This window comes from Petaurus breviceps, unplaced genomic scaffold (assembly GCF_028583685.1).
Source record: "Petaurus breviceps papuanus isolate PSGF00001 unplaced genomic scaffold, PetGlider_PUasm1.0 90849, whole genome shotgun sequence".
NCBI lineage: Eukaryota > Metazoa > Chordata > Mammalia > Diprotodontia > Petauridae > Petaurus > Petaurus breviceps.
The window spans coordinates 9,075,538-9,090,094 of record NW_027187361.1 but is presented as its reverse complement, the minus strand read 5'-3'; positions in this window follow the sequence as shown (position 1 = coordinate 9,090,094).

Here is a 14,557-nt window from a genome sequence, read left to right as displayed (position 1 = left end):
AGATATAGTGAGAAAGACAAGGAGGAAGAGAGAAAGAGAGAAAGAAAGGGAGGAGATAGAGAGAAAGGGGGGGGGAGGGGAGGGGGAATTTGGAAGGCTGGGGGGAGGGGGGGGGGGGGGGGGGGGGGGGGGGACGGAGAGAGAGAAAACAAGCATCTTTCATGAAAATCCACCAAATATCTAGGGTTTACCTATTGATTCATAGATCAAATGAGATTTGCAGTGGGACAAAGAGTTTTTACATTGGAAAGATCCCATACTGATGAAGTCACAGAATTTTTTTAAACAGACAATTTTTATTATATTAATATGGCACTATTTAAAATTTTATAACACGTTGATTTCACTTTTAAGATTATTCTATCACTGATGAAATATGCTTCATGTATTCAGAACACATTTAAAAATTAAAAAAAATAACAGCAACTGAAGTGTTGAGAGAATGTGAGGAGGAAATGTCTGGTTCCCCTGCTCACTATTAGATTTTTAAATACCAAAAGCAAGACTTTTTCCAGAGTAAGATTTGTGGCCCATATACACCATGCTTTGTCACTACAGATGGCTAAAACTAGCAAGTGCAATGACCCTGTCCATGTAGAATTATGCACCTGGACTCTGGCAAGCAGGAAGCCAGTGTTTCTTGGCCATACTATTGCCAAGCAGGTGTCTTTCAAAGTGGACTGTCACAGCCAAAATCGCAGACAACTGGTGTGAACTAGCTGATCTACAGAAAGATATGCAGCCCAAATCACTTCAGTCATTTTGAGACAAAAATGATGAAAGAATTGATTATAGTTCTGTAAGCAGAAAGGGAAAAATAATACGCCAAAAGGGACACACTTGGAAAGGTGATTTGGTCACTTCTTCCAACCTGTTTTGTGCCAGTGAAGGTCGCAATATCAGTACAATAGTATATTGTCCATATAGAAAACATAAATTTCTCTATAGGTTTTTATATTCTTCTGAACTCTATTCATGTCCATGATATACTGAGGAGGAGGAAAAGTAGGGGAATAACATTTAAAAATTCTACAATATAGATATATTGATATCCTTAAACACTATATACCATGAGTCTCCTTAGGCAGAGATTACATTTGCCAATAATAAAGCAAACCTCTTGAAAGAGGAAAAAATAATGTCTGAATGGTATGGAGAAAAGTAAAGTCTATGTTGGAAGAGGACAAGGGGAAACTGAATATGAAAGCAACAAGATATGTGAGGAGCTCTGCAATCCAAGGACCTAGGACAAATAAGAATACCCATTGCAAGAAATATGATTTAGGTTAATTAATTCTATGACAGATTAGAAATTTTTTTTCAAATGCTTTATTATCTTCTGGTGAACATCATTCATTTCCATCAGACTTTGAGTTACAAATTATTTACCTGTTTTTTCACCTACACACTGCCCCAAAATAGTGGTCCCACACAATATCTCCTCCTCCAATCTGCTCTCCCCCATATCTACTCCAATACCTCCTACAATTTATCCAGTAGGGCATGGTGGATTTCTATGCCCCAGTGCCTGTATATCTTATTTTCCAATTACATGTAAAATAGTATTAATAATAGTATATATATATTATTAATAATATTTTAATATATTATGTTAATAATACATTATACTATACTAAAATATGATACATTAATAATAGTATATATTTATGTATATATGTATGTGTGTATACACACACACACACACACACACACATATATATATATATATATATATACACATTTGATTTTAAAACTTTGAATTCTGGATTCATTCTCTTCCTTCCTTGTCACCCACCCTTACTGGGAAGATAAGCAATTCAGAATAGGTAGTACATGGGTAGCTATGCAAAACATTACATATAGTGTAAAAGACTGACTATATTTCCCTCCCTCCTATCGCAACTCCCACTTGTTCTACTCTCTACTTAGATCCTGTTCCTTTTCAAAAGTGGTGCTTCCAACTTCCCTCCACCTCACCCAGCCCTCCCTGCCATCATCCCCCTTCTCATCCTCTCCCCCCCTACTCTCTTGTAGGATGAGATACCCAATTTAATGTGCATATCATTCCCTCCCTGAGCCAAATTTAATGACAATAAGATTTTGCCTTTTTGCCTTCCTGTTCTTCCCCTTCATTGTAAACATTTTCCCTTGCCTCTTCTAATTGAGATAGTTTACCCCATTCTGTCTCTCCCCATCTCCTCTCATTATATTCCTCTCTTGCCTTTAAGTGCGATCCCTTCCTATGGTCCTGTGCCCTCTATCTTATGTATACATGTAAATATATATACACACATTCACATATGTATTCATATGCCCATATACCGACCTATGTACACACACACACACAGACACACAGATATATATGTTCCCTTCAAGTATTTTAATACTGAGAAAAGTTTCATACTGAAAGTTTTCTCAGGTAAAATCATTGTTTTTTCCATGTAGAAATGTAAATAGTTCAACTTTGATAAGTTCCTTATGATTTATTTTCCCTGTTTACCTTCTCATGCTTCTCTTGCTTCTTGTATCTGAATGTCAAATTTTCTATTCAACTCTGGTTTTTTCATCAAGAATACCTGAAAGTCTTCTATTTTGTTGAATTGCCATATTTTCCCCTGAAACATGATATTCAGTTTTACTGGGTAGGGAATTCTTGGTTTTAATACCAGCTCCTTTTCCCTCCGGAATATCATATTCCAAGCCCTTTGATCCCTCAGTGTAGAAGCTGCCAGATCCTTATTTATTTTGATTGTGTTTTCACAATATTCAAATTGTTTCTTCCTGGCTGTTCATAATATTCTCTCCTTGACCTGGAAAATGTGGAATGTAGGTATAATATTGCTAGCAGTTTTCTTTTTGGGGTCTTTATCAGGAGGTGATTGGTAGATTCTTTCAACCTCTATTTTGCCCTCTGGCTCTAAAATATCAGGACAGTTTTCCTTGAGAATTACTTGGAGGATCATTTCTAGTTCTTTATTTGATCATTGCTTTCAGGTAGTCCAATGATTTTTTAAAAATTATATATCCTGGATCTATTTGCCAGGTCATTGATTTTTCCAATGATATATTTCACATTGCCTTCTATTCTTTCATTTGTTTGGATCTTTTCAATAAGATCTTGATTTCTCATAAAGTCACTAGCTTCCTTTTGCTCCAATCTAATTCTGAAGGAATGATTCTCCTCAGTGAGCTTTTTAGATCCTTTTTCCATCTGGCAAATTCAGATTTTTAAGGCATTCTTCTCCTCGTTGCCTTTTTGAGCCTCTTTTGCCATTTGAGTTAGTCTATTTTTTAAGGTGCTATTTTCCTCAGTCAGGCTATTGTCTCTCATTTCATAATTTTCTTGCATCATTCTCATTTCTCTTCCCAATTTTTCCTCATTTTATCTTATTTGCTTCTTAATGTCCTCTATGACCTCCAAACAGCTCGTACTTTTTTCTTGGAAGCTTTTGGTGCAGCAGTTCAGACTCCACTGTCTTCCTCCTGTTCCATACTTTGATTCTTTTTGTCACCAAAATAATAGTGTAAAAATTTGGGTTGCTCTGTTTTCTTTCTTCCTTTGCCTGCTCATGTCTCCATTCAGTCACCTGACTGCTTGGCTTTTTGCCACAGTAGGATTCTGCCCCAGAAAGGAGAGCTTCATCCCAAATGCTAGGGTTCTGTCAGCTGCCAAAGGTTTTAGTTGGGTGCCCACTATGAAGCCGCGACATTCTCTGGAAAGCTGGTCATGCACCCAGGACATCCATCCTAGACCACAATCCAGATCCAAGCATGTTAAAGCAAATCAATTACCCCTCAGACTAATCGCTTGGTCCCCCTATTCTCTGCAGGCCAGAAGCTGAAACTGTCACATGAGTGTGGCTGCACGGCTGCTGCACCTCAGCAGCTTCTTGCCAGAGGTCAAAGGCTGACTGCACTCCCAACTACTGGATCCCAAAGTCCACACTACACTGACCTCTTTGTCCTTCACATCTATGTGTTGATAATTCTGGAAACCACCACAGCTGCTGATGATCTGAAGTCCCTCTAGGAGGTGGTTTGTCATGCCTGCTCTGGGGCTAAAATTTCCAGTTCACATGGGGCTTGGATAGGCTACCAGAGCACTGTGCTGCCCTATTCCTACTGGCCTACTGGACCATTCCTCAGTGGGAGGTTAGCTTCTCTGTGTCATTTTTTGGGTTCTGTAGCTCCAAAGTTTGTTCCGAGTCCCCTTTTACATAAATTGGGGGAGGTGGAAGCCAGAGCCCTGTGGAAGTCCTGTTTCTACAATGCCATCTTGACTCCACCTCCACAGATCAGAAATCTGAAATGTAGGAAGTAACAGGGAGTTGATAATTTTGGATGGTCATGAAGTTTCAATGTCTTCACTGAGGTTGCTTTCATGCCTTAGTTATTTACAACAATTGTCTGCTAACATTGGGAAAATCAATTTGACCACCTTTTGATATAACCATGACTACCAAGCTGTCTGTATACTTGAATAAAGATATCCTACTGAAACCACCACTTTCAATTAAGTAGCAATTAGTTCTGTGTTATAATACTTGAGGTCTCCTATTGGGGATCAGTATTTACCAGAGGTTGTCTCTTAATAGGACACACAATAAATTCTTGATTGGTTAAGTTTCTTCATGATACCAGAATGAAATCATGTGATATTAGACTTTTACTTTGATAAAGGATTCAATAATGCTAAATTAGTGACACCTCTATGACACCTCTAGGGTAGCATACTGGAAGCAACCATCTCCTCATTATTGTGCCATTAAAAATAATCCCTTATAGTACTTACCTGAAACCAATGAAATTATTTATGGTTTCCTTTCACTTTTATTTTTTGTGCCCTACTCTTTAGTATTCCAAGCTCTGAAATCTTTGTATCCAGATGCTTTCTCCATTGGCCATTTCAATGAGAAACTCCACGCTGATAAATTTGAGGAGCAGTTGGTATGCAACCAGGTGTTTCATTAATTTCTTTGTTTACTTTTAGTTTCCAAGATCCAGTTCCACAATCCTTTGAGTTTCAAATTTTGTGCTCTTTGCTCTCCTCCTCTCTCCACCCCACCATGGTGGCACCCAACTAAATATAGGATAGGCAAATACCTTCACATTAAACATTACTCAGATTGTAAAGAAAGATTATAACTGACAGAATAAAAAAATGGGAAAGAGGAAACAAAACAAAACAAGAAAAAGAAAGAGAGCAGGTAGTTGGCTTCAATCTGCATTTAAACTCTGCAGTTCTATCTCTCAATGTGGACATCGCTTTCCATCATGAATTATTTGATGTTGTCTTATAACCTTGCCCTGCTCAGAAGAGCCCAGTCTATCAAAGTTGGTCACCACACATACATTGTGTCTGTAATTGTGCACACATTTATCCTGCTTCTGTTCTTCTCACACAACACCAGTTTGTATAAGTCTCTCTGGGTTGTCATGAAGTCTTTCTGTTGCTCATTTCTTATAGCAAAATAGTATTCCATTACATTAGTATACCACAAGTTGTTTTGCTATTCCCCAATTGATGGGCATCCCCTTGATTTCCAATTTTTTGCCACCACAAAAATAACTGATATAAATATTTTTGTACATATGGGGCCTCTTCCTACTTCTATGATCTCTTTGGAATACAACCCTAGAAGTGGTGTTGCTGGGTCAAAGGATATGCACTTATTTATAGCCCTTTGGGCATAGTTCCAGATTGTTCTCCAGAATGGTTGAATCAGTTCACAACTCCACCATAAATGCATTCGTTTTGCAATTTTCCACATCCTGTCCAGCATTTGTCATTTTCCTGTTTTGTCATCTTACCCAATTTGACCAGTGAGATGTGATACCTCAGAGTTATTTTGATTTACATTTCTCTAATCAATACTGATTTAGATCATTTTTTCAGATGCATAGATATCTTTAATTTCTTCTATAAAAACTGCCTGTTCATATCCTTTGACCTTTTATCAAATGGGGAATGACTTGTATTCTTATAGATTTGACTCAGTTCTCTATATATTTTAGAAATGAGGCCTTTATAAGAAACTCCACATTGAGAGATAGAACTGCAGAGTTTAAAGAATTTTATAAAATTCTTTCCCAATTTTCCACTCCCCCCTTAATCTTAGCAACATTGGATTTATTTGTACAGAAACTTTTCAATTTAATGGAATCAAAATTATCCCTATTGCATTTTGTAATGCTCTCTAACTCTTGTTTGGTCATAAAAAGTTCCCTTCTCCATAAATCTGACAAGTAAACTATTGCTTGCTTTGCCAGATTGCTCACAGTATCAGCCTTTATGCCTAGATCATGCACCCATTTAGACTTGATTTTGGTATATGGTGTTAGATAATGGTTTATGCCCAGTTTCTGCCATACTATATTCCAGTTTTCCCACCAGATTTTGTCAAATAGTGAGTTCTTATCGTCAAAACTGGGGCCTTTGGGTTTATCAAAGAGTAGATTACTATAGTCATTGAGCTCTGACTATCGTGTACACAATATATTCCATTGATTCGGTATTCTATTCCTCAGACAGTACCAAGTAGTTTTGATGATTGTTGCTTTAAATACAGATTAAAATCTGGTATGGCTAGGCCACCTTCCCTAGTATTTCTTTTCATTAATTCCCTTGATATTCTGGTCCTTTTGTTCTTCTAAATGACTTTTGTTACTATGTTTTCGCAGTCTATGAAGCAATTCTTTGGTAGATTGATTGGTATGGCATTATTATATAATTTAATTTAGGTAAAATGGCAATTTTTATTATATTAGCTTAACTCAGCCATGGGCAAGTAATGATTTTTCCAATTAGTTATGTATGCCTTTATTTGTGTGAAAAATGTTTTGTAGTTGTCTTCATATATGTTCTGGGTTTCTTTTGGAAGGTAGACTCTGAAATATTTTATAATGACTTCAGTAACTTTAAATGGGATTTATCTTTCTATCTCTTGCCATTGGGTTTCATTAGAAATACATAGAAAAGCCAAGGATTTATGTGGGTTTATTTTACATCCTGCAACTTTGCCAAATTTGTTTATTGTCTCAAGTAGTTTTTTATTTGATTCTCTAGGATTCTCTAAGTATATCATCATATCACCTGCAAACAGTAATAGCTTAGTTTCTTCTTTTCCTAATTTAATTCCTTCAATTTCTTTTTCTTCTTTTATTACTACTGCTAACATTTCTAGTACCAAATTTAATGAGTGGTGATAGTGGACATTCTTGTTTCAACCCTGTTCTTATTGGGAATGGTTCTAGCTTGTCCCCATTAAATATAGTACTGGCTGATGCTTTTAGATAGATGCTACTTATTATTTTAAGGAAGACTCCATTTATTGCTATACTTTCTAGTATTTTTAATATGAATGGGTGTTGTGTTTTGTCAAAAGCCCATCTGCATCTATTGAGATAATCATAAGCTTTTTCCTAGTTTGTTGTTGATATGATCAATTTTACTGATAGTTTTCTTAATATTGAACCACCCTTGCGTTCCTGGAATAAATCCTACCTGATCAAAGTGTATTATTCTTGTGATAATTTGCTGTCGTCTTTTTGCTATTATTTTATTAAAAATTTTTGCATCTATATTCATGAGGGAAATTGATCTATAACTTTTTTTCTCCATTTGTCTCTACCTGATTTAGGTATTAGTCCCAAATTTGTGTCATAAAAAGAATTTGGTAGGACTTCAAATTTTCCAAATAATGTTAAAATTATTGTAATAAATTCTTCTTTAAATGCATGATAGAATTCACTATTAAATCCATCTGGCTCTGGAGGTCTTTTCCTAGGGAGTTTGTTGATGGCTTGTTCAATTTCTTCTTCTGAGATGCGGTTATTTAAGTAATTTACTTCCTCTTTAATTAATCTTGGCAACTTATATTTTTTGAAATATTCATCCATTTCACTGAGATTCTTAAATTTATGTGCATAAAAATGGGCAAAATAATTCCTAAATATTGTTTTAATTTCTTTTTTTTTTTTGGAGGTAGATTCACCCTTTTGGTTTTATACTTTCTTTTTTTATTATATTGACTACAAGTCAATCAATTTTATTTTATTTTTTCATAAAACCAGCTCTTAGTTTTATTTATTAATCCAATAGTTTCTTAATTTCATTTTCATTAATCTCCCCTTTGGTTTTCACTGTATCTAATTTAGTATTTAATTGTGGGTTTTCAATTTGTTCTTTTTCTAGCTTTTTCAGTTGCATGGCCAATTTATTGACCTCCATTTACTCTATTTTATTCATGTATGCATTCAGGGATATAAAACTTCCCCTAAGATCTCCTTTTACTGCATCTCCCTAGTTTTGCTATGTTGTCTCATTATTGTCATTCTCTTGAATGCCGTTACTTATTGTTTCTATACTTTCTTGTTTGACCCACTCATTCATTAGGATTAAATTATTTAGTTTACAATTAGTTTTTAATCTATGTATCCATTACCCTTTATGGCATATGATTTTTATTGCATCATGATCTGAAAATTATGCATTTAATATTTCTGCCTTTCTGCACTTAATTATGAGGATTTTATGCCCTAGTACATGGTCAGTTTTTGTGTATGTGCCATGTACTGCTGAGAAGAAGGTACATTCCTTTTTATCCACAAGCAATTTTCCCCAAGACCTATCATATCTAGCCTCTTTAAAATGCTATTAACCTCCTTAACTTCTTTCTTGTGTATTTTGAGGTTAGATTGCTTAAGTTGGTGGAGGGAGAGAATGATGACCCCCACTAGTATATTTTTGCTACATATTTCTTCCTCTAATTTCCTTAATTTCTCTAAAAATTTGGATGCAATACCACTTGGTGCATATATGTTGATCCTTGGTTGCAGTCCAAGGTTTTTTGCCATACAAAGTATCAAATTCAAATCCCTCTCATCTTTTATTGTAGAAGCTGCTAGGTCCTGTGTAATCCTGACTGTAGTTCCACAGTATTTGAATTGTTTATTTCTGGCGGATTGCAGTATTTTTTCCTTGACCTTATAATTCTGGAATTTGGCTACTATATTTCTTGAAGTTTTCAATTTGGGATCTCTTTAGGGGAGATTGGGGTGAATTCTTTCAATAACTATTTTATCCTCTGATTCTAGAACCTCAGTACAGTTTCCTTTGATGATCTCTTGGAGGATGTTGTCCAGGCTGTTATTTTCATCATGGCTTTCTGGCAGACCAATAATTCTTAGGTAATGTTTCCTTGATCTGTTTGCTAGGTCAGTTCTTTTTTCCAGTGTGATATTGTACACTTACTTCTAACTTTTTAATCTTTATTTTTTGTTTGATTCACCCTTGATGCATCATGGAGTCCTTAGCTTCAATTTGGCTGATTCTAATATTTTTAGGGGATTATGTTCCTTCAGTTATTTTTTGAAGCTCCTTTTATAGAGAGATATTTTCTCCAGTTAGATTTTAAACCTCCCATCCCAGTTCACAAATTTTATTTTTTTCAGGATTGTTTTTTCACTGAGATACTTTATTTTTCCTATTTGGTCTATGTAGATTTAAATTTATTTTTACCACTCTAACTTGGCTCTTTAAATCTTTCTTCAGCTCCTCCAAGAATGCTTTTTGGGCTTGAGACCAGTTCATATTTCCTTCTGTGGTCTCAGGTGTGAGCATAAAGTCCATGTTGTCCTCTAAATTTGGTTTTTCTTGCTTACTATAATAGGATTGTTTCATTCTTGATTTCACACTTTCCTAATTGCCCATTCTAATTGCCTATGTCCTGAATTTTAGAGTAGATTTCTGCTTCTGAGTTATTGAAGACACTGACCCATGCTTCTCAGGCTGGGAGCTAGGCGCTTGGTTGTAGACTTTGTGTGCTGTAGCCTCTGGGTGTCTATATGGGGGCCAAGCCAGGACTCTCAGTGTTTCTGCTGGTTTACCCTGAGGCTCACAGAGTAACCTGTTGATGAGATAATCATTTCAAGTTTCTACCTCTGTGCCCCTGGGCTACACCTCAGGCAGGCTCAGCAGCTGGTGACCAGCAACACTTGTGTCTGCAGATTCCCCTGGTGGTGCTAAGGCACTGCTGTGCTTCTGTTTTTAGTGCTTGCTTGCCATACCCACCTGGGCTTCTGTAGCTCCTGCTGGTCAGCTGAGGTGGGGACTGTTGGGAGCCCTCCCACCCTTTACTTCAGGCTCAGCACAGCTTCAGTCACACCCTTCCTCTAGGACTGCTAACTGAGTCTGTGGAGCTCCACTGTGTGGAGCATTAATATCTGGGTTTTCAGAGTCAGGGATGGAGATCAGAGCAGCTAGCATTTACTCTGCCATCTTGGCTACTGGAAGTTCAGGTAGGTGATTTTTAGACATCCAGGCAACAGCCTGATAGCCCCAGAGGAAGCTGCTGCTTCAGTCCCTGCACTTTCTCTTATCCAGCTCAGACCAATCCTCTGTCTGGTTGTGAGACCTATATGAATCACCCTTGGCGTCAATAGATCTGCTGGCTGCAGCTTGCTCTCACTCTGCTGTGCTCTGTTCCCAGGTCCACTCAGGTGCAACCCCTGTATACTCCATCTTCCCCCTGTTCAAGACCTATGTGAGTACTTTCCTGGGCTGGGAATGTCCCACACCTCATCTCCCAATGGATTCCATCATTCTAAAATCCATTTAGATTCGCTTTTTAGAGGCTAGTGACATTTCATGAAAGAGCTCAGAAAAGTTCCTGCTTCCATTCTGCCACCTTGGCTCCTCCACTACTAAGTGTTTTAATTGTCTTTTTCACCATACCATTTTAAAGCAAGGAATTCGCTATGCATTCCTTACATGTTTCACTCTTTACCCTTAAAACTCAAGTCTTGTGTTTCATTTATTCCCCCAAAGTGTAGTGCAAATCCTTTGGTCTCAAAGCTGAATTGTGCAATGTCAGGGATGTGGCGCTATGAGAACCTTCATGCCTGAAACTCTGTGGTAGCAATAGGCGGTAAGCTTGGCGCTAAGAAATGGAGGAAAATATTTCAGGCTGTTGTGTCTTTCAGAATATCCAATGCTAATCACAAATGGCGAAGGACAGAGTGTTAGGGGAGACAGCCTTGGCATCTTTCAACAGCTGTGACCAAAATTCACCCAACCTCAACCTTGGTTTTCAGAAGGCAGCAAAAATAGAGAGGTCTGGAGAAATAAAGTATATAGTATTAAGTTTCAAGTAAAAATTTTTAATTTTAAGAATTTTATTGGGGTGGCCAGGTAGCACAGCGAGTAAGAGCACCGGCTCCAGTGTTGAGAAGACCTGGAGATCGAATCCCGGGCTCAGACACTTAGCACCCACCCAGAAACACCTGGCCGTGTAACCTTGAGCAAGTTATTTAACCCCAATTGCTTAGGGGCGGCCAGGTGGCTCAGCGAGTAAGAGCACCGGCTCCAGTGTCAGGATGACCTGGATCAAATCCGGGCTCAGATACTCAGCACCACACCCAGAAATAATAACTGGCCGTGTAACCTTGAACAAGTTACTTAACCCCAATTGCTTAAAAAAAAAAAAAAGAATTTTATTAGCTATATAGTATTTATGGTATTGTTGATTTCCTGTGTAATAAAAAGTGAACATTGTCTCAAATCTAAGTTTTCTTTAAAAAAAAAATATATATATATATATACATGTATATATATACATATATATATATATATATATATATATATATATATATATATATATATATTTAGTTTTCAACATTCTTTTCAACAAGATTTTGAGTTACATTTTTTCTCCCCATTTTCCCACTAACTCCATCCCAAAATAGCACACCTACTGAATACCCCTTCCAGCAATCTGTTGTCTTTTAGATCCTCCCCCATCATGACCCTAAATTTCTAGTATGGCAAGATATATTTCTATACCCAGTGCCTGTACATCTTCTTTCTAAGTTGCATGTAAAAACAAACAAACAAACAAACAAACAATTTTTTTAAAAAAAATTGTTTTTGAAACTTTAAGTTCCAGATTGCTTTCCCCTTCCTCTCTCCTTGGCAGCCCTCACTGGAAAGATAAGAAATTCAATATAGGTTGTTCATGTGTAGTTACCCAAAACATTTCCACAGTAGATATATTGTGAAAGACTGACCATACCTCCATTACGTCCTGCACCACTACTTATTCTACTTTCTCCTTTGATCTTATCCCTTTTCAAAAGTGTTTGTTTCTAAATACCCTCTCTCCCAATCTGCCCTCCCTTCTATCATTATCCCATATATCCCCTACACCCCTATTTTCCTGTAGGGTAAGATACCCGGTTGAGTGTGTATGTTATTCCCTCCTTAAGCCAAATTCAATGAGAATAATGTTGTCCCATTCCCTGTCACCTCCCTGCTCTTCTCCTCCATTGTAACAGTTTTCCCTTGCCTCTTTACCCTAATCTATCACCCCCTTTCGTCTTCTCCCATCAAATTCCTCTCTCACCTCTCAATTTTATATTTTAAATATCCTTGCATATTCAATTCATCCTGTGTCCTTTGTCTATGGATATATGTACATATATATGCCCACAATCAAATATATATTTAAATACACATACATCTTCATATATATATATATATAAATATATATATATATGTGTAGATATGTATATACATAACCATATATATTCTCTTGAACTATCCTCATACTGAGAAAAAGATTATGAGTTTGAATTATAGTTTTTCCATGTAGGAATGTAAATAGTACAACTTTAATAAGTTCTTTATAATTTCTTTTTCTTGCTTAACTTCTCATATTTCCCTTGCTTCTTATGTTTGAAAATCAAATCTTCTGTTCATCTCTGATTTTTTCATCAAGAATGCTAGAAATTCCTCTATTTCATTGAATAACTGCATTTTCCCCTGTACCATTATACTCAGTTTTCTTAGGTAGGTGATTCTTGGTTTTAGTCTTAACTCCTTTCACCAGGAGGATGCAGGAGAATAGCATATTTCAAGCCCTTCGATTCTTTAATGTAGAAGCTGCTATGTCTTGTGTTCACCTGATTGTGTTTCCATAATACTCAAATTGTTTCTTCCTGACTGCTCATAGCATTGTCTCCTTGACCTGGGAACTCTGGAACTTGGCCATAATATTCCTAGGAGTGGTCATTTTGGGATATTTTTCAAGAGGTGATTGGTGAATTCTTTCAATTTCTTTCTTGCCCTCTTTTTTGTTCTAGAATATCAGGGCCATTTTTGCTTGAGAATTTCTTGAAAGATGGTGTCTAGACTATTTTTTTGATCATGGTTTTCAGGTAGTCCAATAATTTTTAAATTATCTCTACTGAATCTATTTTCCAGGTCAGTGGTTTCTCCAAAGATGTATTTCATATTGCCTTCTATTTTTTCATTTGTTTGGATCTGTTTTATAGTATCTTGATTTCTCATAAAGTTATTAGCTTACAATAGCTTCAATCTAATTTTAATGGAGTTATTCTCTCCAGTCAGTTTTTGAGATTCCTTTTCCATCTGGAAAATTCAGCTTTTTAAAGCATTCTTCTCCTTCTTGACTTATTGGGCCTCTTTTTGCCATTTGAGTTAATCTATTTTTTTAAGGTGTTATTTTCTTCAGTGTATTTTTGCATCTCTTTTAGCAAGTTGTTGACTCACTTTTCATGATTTTCTCACATCATTCTCATTTCACCTACCAATTTTTCTTCAACTTCTCTTACTTGATTTTCAAAATCCTTCTTGAGCTCCTCCATGTCTTGTAAATAGTTCATGTTTTGCTTGGAGTCTTTTGATATGAGCTCTCAGGGGACTGTGCTCAGCTCCTGTCTTGGTGTGATAGATCCTTCCTGTCTGCCTGCTAGGTTTCCATCAGTGGGAGATTCGTTTTTCTCTGTCATTTTGTGGGTTCTGTAGCTTTAAAGTGTATTTAGAGGCATTTTTAACATGTATTAGTAGTAATTGGAGTGGGAGCTCATGCCAAGTTTGCCCTTTTACTCTGCTGTCTAGGTTCGTCCCCCTCAATGATTTCTTATTATCTTAACATAGAAGTTCAAAAAATTCTAAAGAATTACTAATGATGAAAAATGTTTTGCATGTTACCAATTTTATGTTGTGTTCTGCATTTTATTGGTTTTTCTTGGTTACTGTTAATATTTTGTTACAATAAATTCTATGCATAAAAATTTATTTTCAACACTCTTTAGTAAAATATTATACCTTTTGCTGCTGAGGACCTAATCGCCTATTTCACATAGGTCCAATGTATCAATATTCACATTTAAAAAGTATCATATGGGCGGCCAGGTGGCTCAGCAAGTAAAAACACTGGCTCCAGTGTCGGGATGACCTGGGGATCAAATCTAGGCTCAGATACTTAACACAACACCCAGAAATAACTGGCCATGTAACCTTGGGCAAGTTACTTAACCCCGATTGCTTTAAATAAAAAAAAAAATCATATTCTTTTCTAGTAATGTTTCCCCTCCCCTAAAAATGAAGACTAAAGATGAGGACAGTTATGTGCATGCACACATTCCTGTGTGTATAAAATTTATAAATTGTGTTAGCAACTCTAGGGTTTTTAATTTCAGCTAAAACCCAGTATTGGTCAGAATAACATAGGTTGTACCATTCCTAGATACACAT